The sequence below is a fragment of the Melozone crissalis genome, unplaced genomic scaffold (genome assembly GCF_028551555.1).
Source record: "Melozone crissalis strain CALT ecotype California unplaced genomic scaffold, PUWL_Pcris_2 ptg000171l_1, whole genome shotgun sequence".
Lineage (NCBI taxonomy): Eukaryota > Metazoa > Chordata > Aves > Passeriformes > Passerellidae > Melozone > Melozone crissalis.
Window position 1 is genome coordinate 700,385 of NW_026535939.1, and position 12,543 is coordinate 712,927.

The following is a 12,543-nucleotide window of genomic DNA, read 5'->3' on the forward strand; positions in this document are numbered from 1 at the left end:
GGCCCTCAGAACCAGCCTCAGACCCTGTGTGCCCGTGGCCCTGGGCTCTGCTGGGCACTCAGAACCAGCCTGGGCTCTGCTGGGCACTCAAAACCAGCCTGGGCTCTGCTGGGCACTCAGAACCAGCCTCAGACCCTGTGTGCCCGTGGCCCTGGGCTCTGCTGGGCACTCAGAACCAGCCTCAGGCTCTGCTGGGCACTCAGAACCAGCCTCAGACCCTGTGTGCCCGTGGCCCTGGGCTCTGCTGGGCACTCAGAACCTGCCTCAGGCTGTGCTGGGCCCTCAGAACCAGCCTCAGGCCCTGTTCGCTGGCAGCCCTGGCCTGGCTCAGAGTTCCATGGAGCCCCACGTACCTCCTCATGCAATCCAGCGCCCGGATGAAGAAGTCTTTGTGCAGCTGGTGCCTGTCCCTCAGGATGGAGCACTGCTCCAGCGTCACTGACATGGATGTCCTGTCTTTGGCACTCTTGCAGCAGGTGAAGCGCACTCCGTTCAGCTTGCGGCAAATCTGAAACACGGGCAGGCCCCACAGGTCAGCCCTTCCTTCCTACCAGGCTGCGCAGCCCTACAGCTCTGCAAGCCCAGCGAGGGCTTCCAGACAGCTACAGCACTTCTCAAGAAGAAAACACCTTCTGGAAGTTAGTACCAGTACACTGAATTCCTGAATTTGACATGGGACTTTCATAACTATAAAAGAAACAGTTCCTTCACCGTTTCCTCACTGAATGCAGCAGCTGCCCTGTTCAATGAAAGCTAAATTGTCTGAATATCTGATGAATGAAGATATGGTGAGTCTTAACTCACAAACATGAATGTAGCAGACTAACTTCTTGTGAAGGTATGGAGTCAGACACATCTAACTTACATAGTTTTTATTTTCAACAGGTGAACTGTTCAATGTATGGCTCACAATTAATAAAGTTTAACAAATTGCTGCCATGGATTGTCTACTTTCACTTATACTTTGAAAAAGTTATAACACATAAAGGAAACATGACATTTTGGAGGATGATTCTTCCTCTTAGGAATCAATCTGTGGTTGTATCATTCCATTAGTTTATACTATGGTTTCAAATGATATTTTACTAGAAAAAGAAAAATTGAAGGAGAGCTTCTGTGCCCAAATCTACCATTTCCCAGATATAACCTGTCCTGAGAAAAGGTAATACTTTGCTTACACCTATCCCTGGGGAATCACAGGTGTAATGGTACAAAACCTCAAAATGTTTGTGAGAATGCAGCAAGGCAATAAACTACAGCAGGAATCACAAAAAGAAACTTCCCGCATTGGCTATCATGGGAGAGCTCGCAGGATGAACTGGAACATGAACTGAAACATGACCAGTGTCAGTCCAGCAAATAAGTGTTTCTTCATCTAATGCTAATTGCATTCTTAGAAATTCTATTAAACAATAAATACTATTAAATTCTATAAAAATCAAAAAATACTTAGAGCCTTTAAGTTCTTTGTGATACCATGGTGAGGACAATCTCAAAAGTTTAATTTAGGGAACCAATTAAGGGAATCTTACTTAGAATCCAAAGAGGTACAGGATAGTGAAGGAGAACCTATGAGTGTTTCTTCCATCATATAATTGAAAATTTTAAAAGTTAAATCTGTTTAAAAATTTGAACAGTTGCACTGGGATTTAAAACAAGTACTATATGATAATCTGCTTAAATAATTATGTGAAAGAACTGTTTCATTGAAGAGATTAATTCTCTTTGCACTAGTATCTTTGGAAGCCCCCGATTCATTGGGGCTATTCGATGTGAATGAGTCCTAAAAAAATTTTAAAATATTAAAAAATCATTTATAAAATAAAGTAAAAAAATCCCAGGTAATTATTCTGGATGAGTGATGGGCTCATATGTGGAATCTTGTACTTCCACTGCAATAAAAAAGTGATATTGCACAGCTACTGCACTGACAAAGTTTTCTTCTTACATCTTTTTCAATAAATAAATGGAATATAGAATAACAGTGTGTAGATCACTAGGACCAGAAATACACATTTCAGAAAGTTAAAGTAAGGGAACCAAGCAATCATGTCCCACATCATACCTCAAGGACACTAAAAAATTATTTTGAGTAATTTTATATTATCAAAGAATGGATATCAAACAAATCACTCAAATTCTAGCAGGTTCTACCAGTTTAAAAAGTGAGAAAAAGAAATTGTCTGCAAAAAACTATTACAGCACATCTGCCTCCTTTAACCAGTGAGTTTTCCAGTCATTTCCTTAAAATCCATTGCAGTTACAAAGTCAGCAAGCTTATGAAAATGAGTTTATGGTTAGTTCATCAATTTCTTTGAAACAAGAGAGCTCACCGTTGCAGCCAGCCACATGATTTCTACATTCTTTCTCTTTTTGGCCTGGATATTTTGATGAAGACTTTCTAGCAATCCCTTTAAATCATTTTGTTCTTGAAAATGTGGTAAACCTGGGAAAAAAGGACGAAAAAAGTTGCTCATTTTGATAAGGTTGGTCATATGATTGTCCCGACTAAAGAATGCTCATGGTAAAGAACAGGTCTATTATTTACAGCCTTGTTTTGGAACACAGGATAGAAATTACCAGCTAAATATTTAAGGAATAAGCAAACCTTATGTCTTTTGAGTATTGCCTTGTCCTCCCTAAGATCTTCACGTGGAAATTTGAAGTATCTTCAACCTTTATCTTATAAATGGATGGTGAAAAACAAAACCAAATCTCTGCTGTAGTTCTGTTCATCAGCTATTACAGACAATTAAAAGGAATCAGAAAAATAAAAAAAAAACTGAGTGTATTACAACCTGCTTTGATGGGATGATTATTTTTTAAAATTAAAGTAAAAAATTAGGGTTTTGTTTTCAAATTGAAACATCTAGTTTTTGTTTTAAAATATGCCTTAGATTTTTCTATAATGTAAGATAAGGGTTAAACAGCACTTAGTATCCCCTCTAAAAAGTAACAAAGTATATTTCTCCTGAAATTAAGTGGGGCTTTATTTTGAAGTAGAAAATAATTTCAAGTTTGCTTAAAATCCAAAAATTTACCTGCTTGTTCTGGGTATGGAATTTAAGTTGAAGTTTAATTTATCCTACATCTCCAGCAAAAATTCAAGAGTAGGCAATTTAATTTCCCCCTCTGTTTCATATGTATATAGAGGAGGGATTTTTCTAATGTTGCATTTATCCTTGCTAGTTCTGAAAATCAATAAAAACATGCAGAATCTGTTTTTTGAAATTATTTCTTCTCATGGTGGCAAAGTAAAAAGAATTTAAATCATAGTTATCACCAAATAAAGGGGCCAGAATCAAGTGGAACAAAGTGAAACTAAATTGATCAATGGATTTCTTCAAGCAGAGAAAGTAAATTATCCATCCAGTGAGGGGAAAAAACCCCACAACCCAAGCCCCAAACCCAAGCCCAAAAATTTATACTCAATTGGAAGAAAAAAAATGAGGGAAGTATTAATGAAGGTCAATATCCATTCTCCTAACGTGATCCAAGTTGGAATGATCCCTCTCATCAACAGGCTTTTACCTTTTACATCTAATAAATTCTGTAGTTTCCCTTATCCATGATTCATAGTAAGAAGTACTTTAAATCTATTCAAAAAGAACTAAGTTGCTCCACTCATACTGTGCTGTCTAAAAAAACTCACAAACAAACAAGAAAAAAAGAAAAAGGGAGGAAAACATACATCCAGAATCTGTTTTGCAATAATTTTAATGTGGATTGTTTTACCTCTGTATCACAAGCTCTGATTGTACATTAGATAATGTAGAGCACATAAAACCACATCACACTCTGCTAGACTATTACACTTATGGGTGCATCTGTTTCTTTAAAACAGAGAGCACAAAATGGCAAAGATGCTTTGAGATGATGCAAATGTATCACTAAACATTCTATTGCTCCCAGTAGCTTTCCTTTGGGTCACAGCAGAAAACGTGACATCTCAGAGGGATGACTTCAGCACAGGTACAGCAAGAGTCTCCTAATTCACAGTACTGCCAAAGGGGTTGCACCTTGACTGGAAATGATCAATGGCCTAAACTCCTTGGGTCCCCCACAGTACCAAACCACCAAATCAGGCTGATAAGGGGGAGAAGCCTGGAAATACCAAACAGCCTTTTTGTTTTCAGGTACTTACGTACTACTAAACAACTATCTTACGTTTTTGGACCCTTACTGTCTTAGTATTTCTATAAAAGCAGTACCATTTTGAGCTATATTTGGTCAGCATTTTTGGTAGGAACCTTGCTGGAAACATGCTCTTATTTTCAGTTTCTGCTAAAAGAATTTAAGAAGTTAACAAATGGGTAAATGACAAAGTGTATGTTCATCCTAAAGACAGAAAGTCAGTGGATGCTTAGTTACAAGCAAGACTATTATTGCCAAGGAGAAATACAGACACAAGAGGAAAACTAACAGCGAAGGTGGCAATACCTTTCAGGGAGTGGGAAATTGAATTCTTTGAAAGGGAATATATGAATGAGGCATCAGGCCAGGGAGGCTGCCAAGGGTGGATCCAACAGCCTGGCAAATAGGGCTGCAAATGCTCAAATTCTGTTGGGCTTTTTGAGCACTGTTTGGAACTGACAGCTTTGGGAACACAGTCCTGCATTGATTTTGTAGCACAGATTTGGCATTATAGGAAATTATCTGGATAGGTGGGACAAAACCATCAAAAAGCCATCAATATTGAATGCCTCTCATGTGGCCCCAGCACCAGGGTTGCTGCCAGCCTTGTATGGAGGTTTGTCTTCCAGACGAGGGGGAACAGGAGTGGGATTAAGTCCTGCCACAAATGAACAAGTTTGAGAGCTTCCCTTTTTTCCCAGGGGGCTGGTTTAAAAGGCACATTTCTCCAAGGCAAAAGACTGACTCTGTATACTGGCAGGGAGCTACTGGGAAGGGCAGTGGAACCAAAAGATGCTTTATGTTCCACAAAAAATTGTATAAAGAAGAGACTGAGTTCTTAAAGGTAAAGAAAAAAAGCAAGAAAGTTATAATAACCAGAAAATACACGATGAACTAGACACAATTAGTTCTCAAAAGCCTTCACAGTCTGAAAGAAGTCCAGGAACTGTGTGGCTCACTAATAATCCTTCAGGAAGGCAGTACAAGTTTAAATTGTGTTAATGAAAAGTAGCCAATACTGTCTGCATGCAAATTTTTGCTTTTATAAAATAAAATCCATTTATGAGGTAGCAGATCTACCTTAGTCCTAACCTGCATGAGGTTAGTTTTTCGAGGATGTTTTCTTAGCAAGATTCCCCTCAATTAATCACCCAACTTATTGTATGAGTTTCTCTGTAGACATCCTGGAAATAAATACTAGGTCTGTGGGGGGATGGATGGGCATCCTGCCCATCATTTAGGAAGGGCTTTTGTTTCTGTCAAAATGATTAACAAATTAAAATCATCCTGATATAAGAGATAAACATGTATACATACGCATGTGATGTATTAAAGTTTTACATAGCATTTAAACATCAGGCAGTTAAATCTCCCACATTTGGGACTATAGTTTGGGCATTAAAACTAACAGGATTCGATTGATGCAGATGTTTTCTTCAGTCCTTGCTTCTGGCAATCAGAGTAACAGCATAGTAATGCTTATGTTTATAATACAGAAGTTCTATAGAAGTGGAATACAGGGCCTATTCCAATGAAACCTTGTCGTTCATATAATGATGATGTGGCTCATTGCTTGTGTTTGATCTGCAGATTTCTCCATGGTTCACCAAACCTCAACATATTTTCAGAATAAGAACAGAGGGTATGACTGAAGCTGATGAAATTGCCCACCAAGTATTTATGTAAAAATACAGTAGGTACAGACTGTCCTCTACATGAAATATTAACAAACTTATTATTTTAATAACTTAAAATAGCTGTTCAGTTCATCATTCCTCTGTTTCATTTTCTCTGTAGTTTCTGCTGTGGCACAAGGCCTGAAATCACTCCTGAGACCAGCAGGGTCATGTACAGGTACAAAATGTTTAAATTTATGGAACAAGTTATGGGATTCTGCTAATATTACTGTCTTATAACCTTCTACCTACTCAAAGCTTTTCAAACCGATTTGGACATTGCATTATTTTGTACTCACAATCAGGAGGCATTTTTTCTGTAAATAACTTGTAATATTCTTTGAGAAGCTCTAAGTTTTCCTGGTTAATGTTTTCCTGCAAAGTGGTATCTCCAAACCTATGAAAATACACAATAAATTATGAAAAAAACCCAAAACCCACAAACAACAACAAAAGATAAATTATCCTTCATAGTTATTTCTTTGCATAAAGAAATAACTTTGGTGCTAAATGCATTAGATTTTGTCAAACATGCAGTAGTTAAGTTCTTGTATGCTTTGGAATTAATTTTTGGAAATGAGATCATCGCTGATGCATACTTCTTCCAAAACTTTATTAACAAAGCAATCTATTTACAAACATGCAATAAGGCACTTATTCTTTTCCCCTCACAAATCGTGAATAAATGGAAAGGCACTTTGGGGGAATTCCAATTCCAAAAATTGGGTACCACAGGCAGAGAACACCAACTCTCCATCTCTTAGAGTTGGATGCTTGGAAATTGGTATGCTTAAGCAGTAGCTTAAGCATACCAATTAAGCATAAGTAGCTTATGCTTAAGCATACCAATTTCTGTAAGAGCTGGATAATATGGAAGTGACACAAGATGGAAGAGAAGCTTATCTACAAAATAACTGTAGCTATAAAAACAAATATCTTTCTCTCTGAGACCAAGATTTCTACAACAGCCACATTTCACATGCCAAGAAACTAGATCTCACGGTACTACAGGAGATATGATTGTAAAGACACGAATGTCCCCATGACAATTAGGGCCAAAGTTTTGAAATTCATCTTCAGAATAGATTTGAAAAGGGAATGGAGGAGTACAGGAAGAGAGGCATGGGCAGATAAGTGAGAAACTCAGAGAGAAGGGGACACAGATCAGAAGATACCAAATATGCTGCTAAATTGGGAACAAGGGAAGCAAATATTTCAACAGGCCACAGGGAGAAGATGTAACTACTTCCTTAGTAGCCATTGCTGCACTGTCACATGAGAACATTTCTTTTAAATCGGAAACATTCTCAAGTGTATTCTATCAAAAAACAAATTAAAAGATTTTTTTTCTAATACAGTAACATTTCCTAGAAATTTGCCACGAAAGTGTTTTTATATTCTCAGGTTCTTTATCCCACAAACCCCTCCATGTTTTTAGCCATAAATCGTGTGTGGTGTTTTCAGTCTCAAAAACAAATGTACAACTTTAGGAGTTAAGCAGCATTTTGAATTAAGACAAAAGCAGACTGTAACTGCATGCATTAAAGCTGCTTCTGCATTGAACTTATTTTCTTGGCAGATATTAGTACATATCCATATTTATAAATATGCAGTTATTTTGTTTTCTCCTATGGCTTTCTTTGCACACAATGTAAAATGACCACTGGGAACAACACTTCCTGCCACTTCACTTGCAAGCCAGGCATCTTTTCATACCAACTCCTCTACAAGCCCCCAGGTAATCAGGCTATTTCTAAATGTTGTCAAATTTTTCCTCAGACTATTCATAACTCAGTCCTTCCTGCCTATCTCACTCGTGTAAGCTCCCACCAGCCTGCTTCTTGCTTACCACATCATGTCTTACCTCTTATTTTTTGAGTGTCCCACTCAGAACTGTCATGACTGATTTTGTTGGTTTTGCACATTATGAGTTTGGCCACGTCACTCCTCTCAGCACTTTTCTCTTTATGTCATCAGAATAACCTATTTTCATTTTCAAGAAGTTTCCAAGTTCTCTAACCAGCTATCCAGCTCTTTCACAGTAAAATGCCAGATTTTACTGTCTTTAGATTCAGTCTATGTCTCCCATTTCAACTTTCTGCCTAAATTTTCTCACATACCACCACTCAACTTGGAGAAGTGTCCCATAAACATTCACAAAGCTACCTGATGACATTCTTTAGTAGACTTCTTTAAAAGACTGGGTTTACTTGGCTGTCTACAGTGAACAGGAGATAAAATCCTGTGGTGTTTAACTTCTTGCCTATTACCCAGGTTAAGGATTTTCACTGTCTCCCTCCATTACTCCAGCTACAGCTTTGCTATAAGCTTTTGGCTTAGAGCAAATGCAACCTCAAGATAAGCATTAGGTATTTTGGACGCTCTGTTAATAAAAGCAGCTAAAAGAAAAGAAGTTTTAACAAAGTAGCTGTCTGTATTGACATCTTGACTTCTACTTTGCAGTTTTAGCCCTGCACAAATGTGGTAATTTAACATGACTGACAGATACCCTTCTCTTGGAAGAGAAAATTAATACGTTGGTGAATCCATGACTATTATTATACTAATTAATTAGTTTCCAGCAATCTGTTGCAGAGGAGTACTAATTTCTCTAGCTTATCACTTGTTTGGTCTCTTCAAACCCATCTTCAAGATGTAAGAATTTTGAATTTTCAAACTTGTGTGAGAATTTCAGAGTACTGCATACAACCAAAATTCTGCATCTGAAATAGAAATCCATTTTGCACCTGTATCCAAGAGAAACATGGCACCAACTCTGTGAAACGGAGCCCTGCTTATGATCTTATCTTCATCTGGACTTTTTCACTGTTCTACATTGCTTCATAGCTTGTGTTTATTTCCTTTAATACCTTTGAAAATACACACTGAGTCAATGTGAGATTGTCTAAGAGCAAATAACAAAGAAGATTTGTTTCTAATCCTGAGAGATAGCCTGTACCAGCATGGAGTACTTGGACAGAAAATGCAACGTGACTTTTCCTTACCTCTCTGCCAGTGTTTGCTGCTCATTGATTCCAACATTAAAGAGCACTGGATACATGCGAAGCAGCTTTCCCTCTTTAATCTCTTGTGGCAGCAGCTCAAACATCTTTGCTGGGAGCTGGACCTCTATAATGTAATGTTCACTAGGAACAATGAAAACAAGAGTGAGGATGGGGTTCTTGAATGTCAGGAAAAGTTTCTTCAGCCAGAGAATGGTTGAGCAGGTTGAACTGGCTTCCCTGGGAAGTGTCACAGCACCAAGCCTCACAGAGTTCAAGAAGCATCTGAACTCTCAGGCACGGGGTGTGATTCTTGGGAAGCCCTGTGCAAGGCCAGGAGTTGCACTTGATGATGCATATGGGTCCCTTCTAACTCAAAATATTCTGTGATTCTGTAAAGAATGTTCCAAAAGCGCCTCTAATAAAAGAATGGCCTCTAATAAAAGCATGTGAGCTCCTGAACAGAATTTCACCTCCCCTGGGTGGCTGGTGTCTACCACCCACACCAGATGATCAGTGCACTGCTAGACAGTGCCACACACTTTGGATTGATTTGTTTGTGCACACAGAATGTCAGGTTTAAGCACTTTCCTAGAAAAAACAATTACAAGTAAATATGCTGACTCTTCAAGATAAGAATTTGTAGTTTGATTTTTCTGTCTTGCATTTCTACAGTCTTTCACTCTCATTTATTGAGCCATACCATATAACAACCAAAATAAAAATGGAGGGTTTCTAAAAAAATTATTAGAAAATAACTAGATTTTCACCTTTTCATCTTTTCTTTTTACGGTTCACTTCCAATGCTGTTTGATAGGAGCAGTCTTATCACAGCTCTAAGAGGAATGGCACTCCTCCACATAAACCTTGTAGATTTTATTTTTAAAATTTTTTTAATTTTAATTATTCCCAATGTATTGCCTATCATATTCCAGCCTTCCTGTTATTTATTCAATCCCTTCTCAGAAAGCCCATATGATGAGAGTGAATCATCCAGATTAATTAAGTAAATCAGTGGTGAAAGCCCCCTTCAGAGGAAACATATATTTTCTAAAAGTTCCTGCTTTTAGCTGAATTTAATTTACAGTCATCTTAAGAGCAATGATACTATTAAGGAAGTGATTTTTGCAAAATAAAACTATTTGGAGCTTCAGACTAGAATAATAATAAAGATGAAAAATCCATTCCAATCTTGTTAACCCTCAAATAGCCAAAATAAACGGAGTATTGCAGTTTATGTCCTGACATTCAGCAGTACTCACGTGAGATTCATAAAGGATAAGTGATTTTGTGCAAGGATTTCTGAGACTGCCTATGTCCTGTGTGATTTTCAGCAGCTAAAAAAGGCTTCCATTTTTAAAAGTGACTACTAAGTTTTTAATACTAAGTGGCATCGGAGTTTTTTGGTTTCCATCTTAAAAACAATCAAGGCCTAACTCTTGGAACTGCAGTTTCATTTCTCATGCTGAAATACAAATTCAGGACATTCAAAAGCAAAGTTTCTCAGTTAGAGACCACATTTGTAAACAATGGCCTTGTCACTTGTCCAGGGTTCAGTATCCATGTGTGAATAATGCACCAGCAGCTCTGCACAACACAGACGCTGCTCAGATTAATCTGTATTAGTAACTGGAACTTCAGCTTTTTATCAGGAGAGTAACCCAGAGCCTACTGGCTTTTAGAATCCCTACTAACTCACCTTCTAAAAAGTAAAACAATGCACTTTCAATAAAACAGAACTCAGCAACAAGAAAACCATTAGACGGGTTTCATGGGCTACAGATTAAAACTGCAGCTCAGTTTCCTGGGCTCCAAGAAACAAAGTTCTTACCGCCTTCCACTTATAATAGGCAAAAAATCTTCTGACTTGGCTTCAATTACTCTAAACATTACTTTCTGCAAATCTGAAATGCCCACAGCCATGTCTTCGAGCATCCCTGCTTCTTCACCTACATGAAAAGATTAAAGAGACTATTAACAGAGTTGGCAGATCAGTCACTGTATAGGTCAGGGCAAAGCAATATATTTTCCAGTCTGTGCATCTAAAAATCACAGTTCTAAATCCACATTACAGTAACCTACATAAAACCAGACTCATTTCTTGAACTGCTGACAATTCTGTGCCCTAAATGGTAACCATGAGTATTAAGCAATTCTGAAAATCAGCCTGCTCTATATAGACATAAAATAACCTCAGAAAAGCCATTTTTGTCTATTCTGAAAGTTTTCAAAAGGCTTTCCTGCTGATGGAGGACAAAGGTTTTGAGAATAAAAACAAGCATCATGTAAAATGGAGAAGACAGCTATCTCCAAATGAGCAACTGCATAATAAAGCTGCACAAATGCTAAATTCCTCTACTTTAGTCAAAATCTCTGATTCAGGGAATGATTCCAATAGATCTAGTTCAAAGTTTGAAACATAAGGCAATTTCTCCCTCCAAATTTCCTTTTTAATGCATATCAAATAATGGCATGTGTAACAAACTATGAAACTGTTTTCAGGCTATCTTCACATTATCAGCACTGGGGATCAGGGCCGAGGCTGATAAAAGCAGTAAGTGTTTAAATCTTCCGTTTGCATTAGTTTTATAAACCTGCTATTTTGGGTCAGGTCTGCATGGAACAATAAGCAGGCCGTGTTCTCTGAGGAACTCAGAATGAAACAGATTAATAACTTTTGCTGCAGAATTAACAACACAGTGTCAATGACTTCAGCTGTGCTATTATGTGCAAGTCTACTGTCTTGTAAGGACAAGATTTGATTCAGCAAGCCAAATAAGAGGCTTGCTGAGGTTAAAATAAGAACTTCCTGGGTAACTTCTGGGCAGGGAACATAAGGAACTTTGTCCAAGAGCAATACTTACTGTATGTGCTAAGGAGTCCTTCATACTGCACCAGCAATCCAACAGTGTGAAGCTGTTGTAAAAATCCTTGATCATGTAAACCTGTGTGCAATTTGATTGCAAAACCACAGACCAATCCAGCGAGTTGTAAAGATAATTAAAACATGTGCAAGAGTGTTACAAGACAAACAGATACAAGACATTTCAACTGTTACAAGACAAACAGTTAAAATGAGGCTTGCCATCATTATACACAACAGAGGTAGCACCTACATATTTGAGAAATCAGCATAGGTATTTCTGTTTAGTGACTAAGTACATGATTTCATAATAATGTATTTTGATGGGTTTTTTGGGGGTGTATAAAGTAGTGAAATATTCTGTTAAGGTATATTAGATAAGCTTAATTTGTTTTGTATCATTGTGTGTTATTTACACTGACATAAATAAGACCAGAACCTCACTTGTCAGGCTTCAAACATGCAAGACTGTGAATTAAACATGTGAATTCTGATGGATTTGAAAGTGGTTCAACATCTAATGTAACTGAATCTCCTAGGCAGCTGCCAACTTAAGAGAGAAATTAAGTGAAATGTTTAGAAAAAAATCTATCTGAAAAAAACATGATATACAGGAGAAGACATAAAGAGCTTCAGTTATTTGCCAAGAAAAGACAGTTCTAAGGAAAGACATGCTAATAGTATTTAAACACTTAAAACACTGCCACAAACTGAAAACAAATTGTCTTCTCCCTATTTCCAAGGTGACCAGGAGAAAAAAATCTCCCTGGCTTGGATGCTGCCTAGCCAGTACCATGGATTTCTACTTCCTATTTAATTTCTTACCACATTATAAATTATTTAGGTGAATATAATGGAAAATAAATGA

At 37.6% G+C, this 12,543-nt stretch overlaps 2 long non-coding RNA genes across 2 annotated transcripts; both read right to left on the bottom strand.

Annotated features, from left to right (window-relative positions):
• Positions 1-452: 452 nt before the first annotated feature.
• Positions 453-6,165, bottom strand: LOC128948892 (uncharacterized). Its single transcript, XR_008484167.1, has 3 exons — positions 6,110-6,165; positions 2,334-2,446; positions 453-508 (listed from the first exon to the last, which is right to left on the bottom strand). It is a non-coding gene; the product is annotated as an uncharacterized LOC128948892 (long non-coding RNA).
• LOC128948893 (uncharacterized) lies at positions 6,161-10,736 on the bottom strand. The gene is made up of 3 exons (XR_008484168.1): positions 10,644-10,736; positions 8,816-8,956; positions 6,161-6,207 (listed from the first exon to the last, which is right to left on the bottom strand). It is a non-coding gene; the product is annotated as an uncharacterized LOC128948893 (long non-coding RNA).
• Between the last annotated feature and the right edge of the window lie 1,807 nt (positions 10,737-12,543).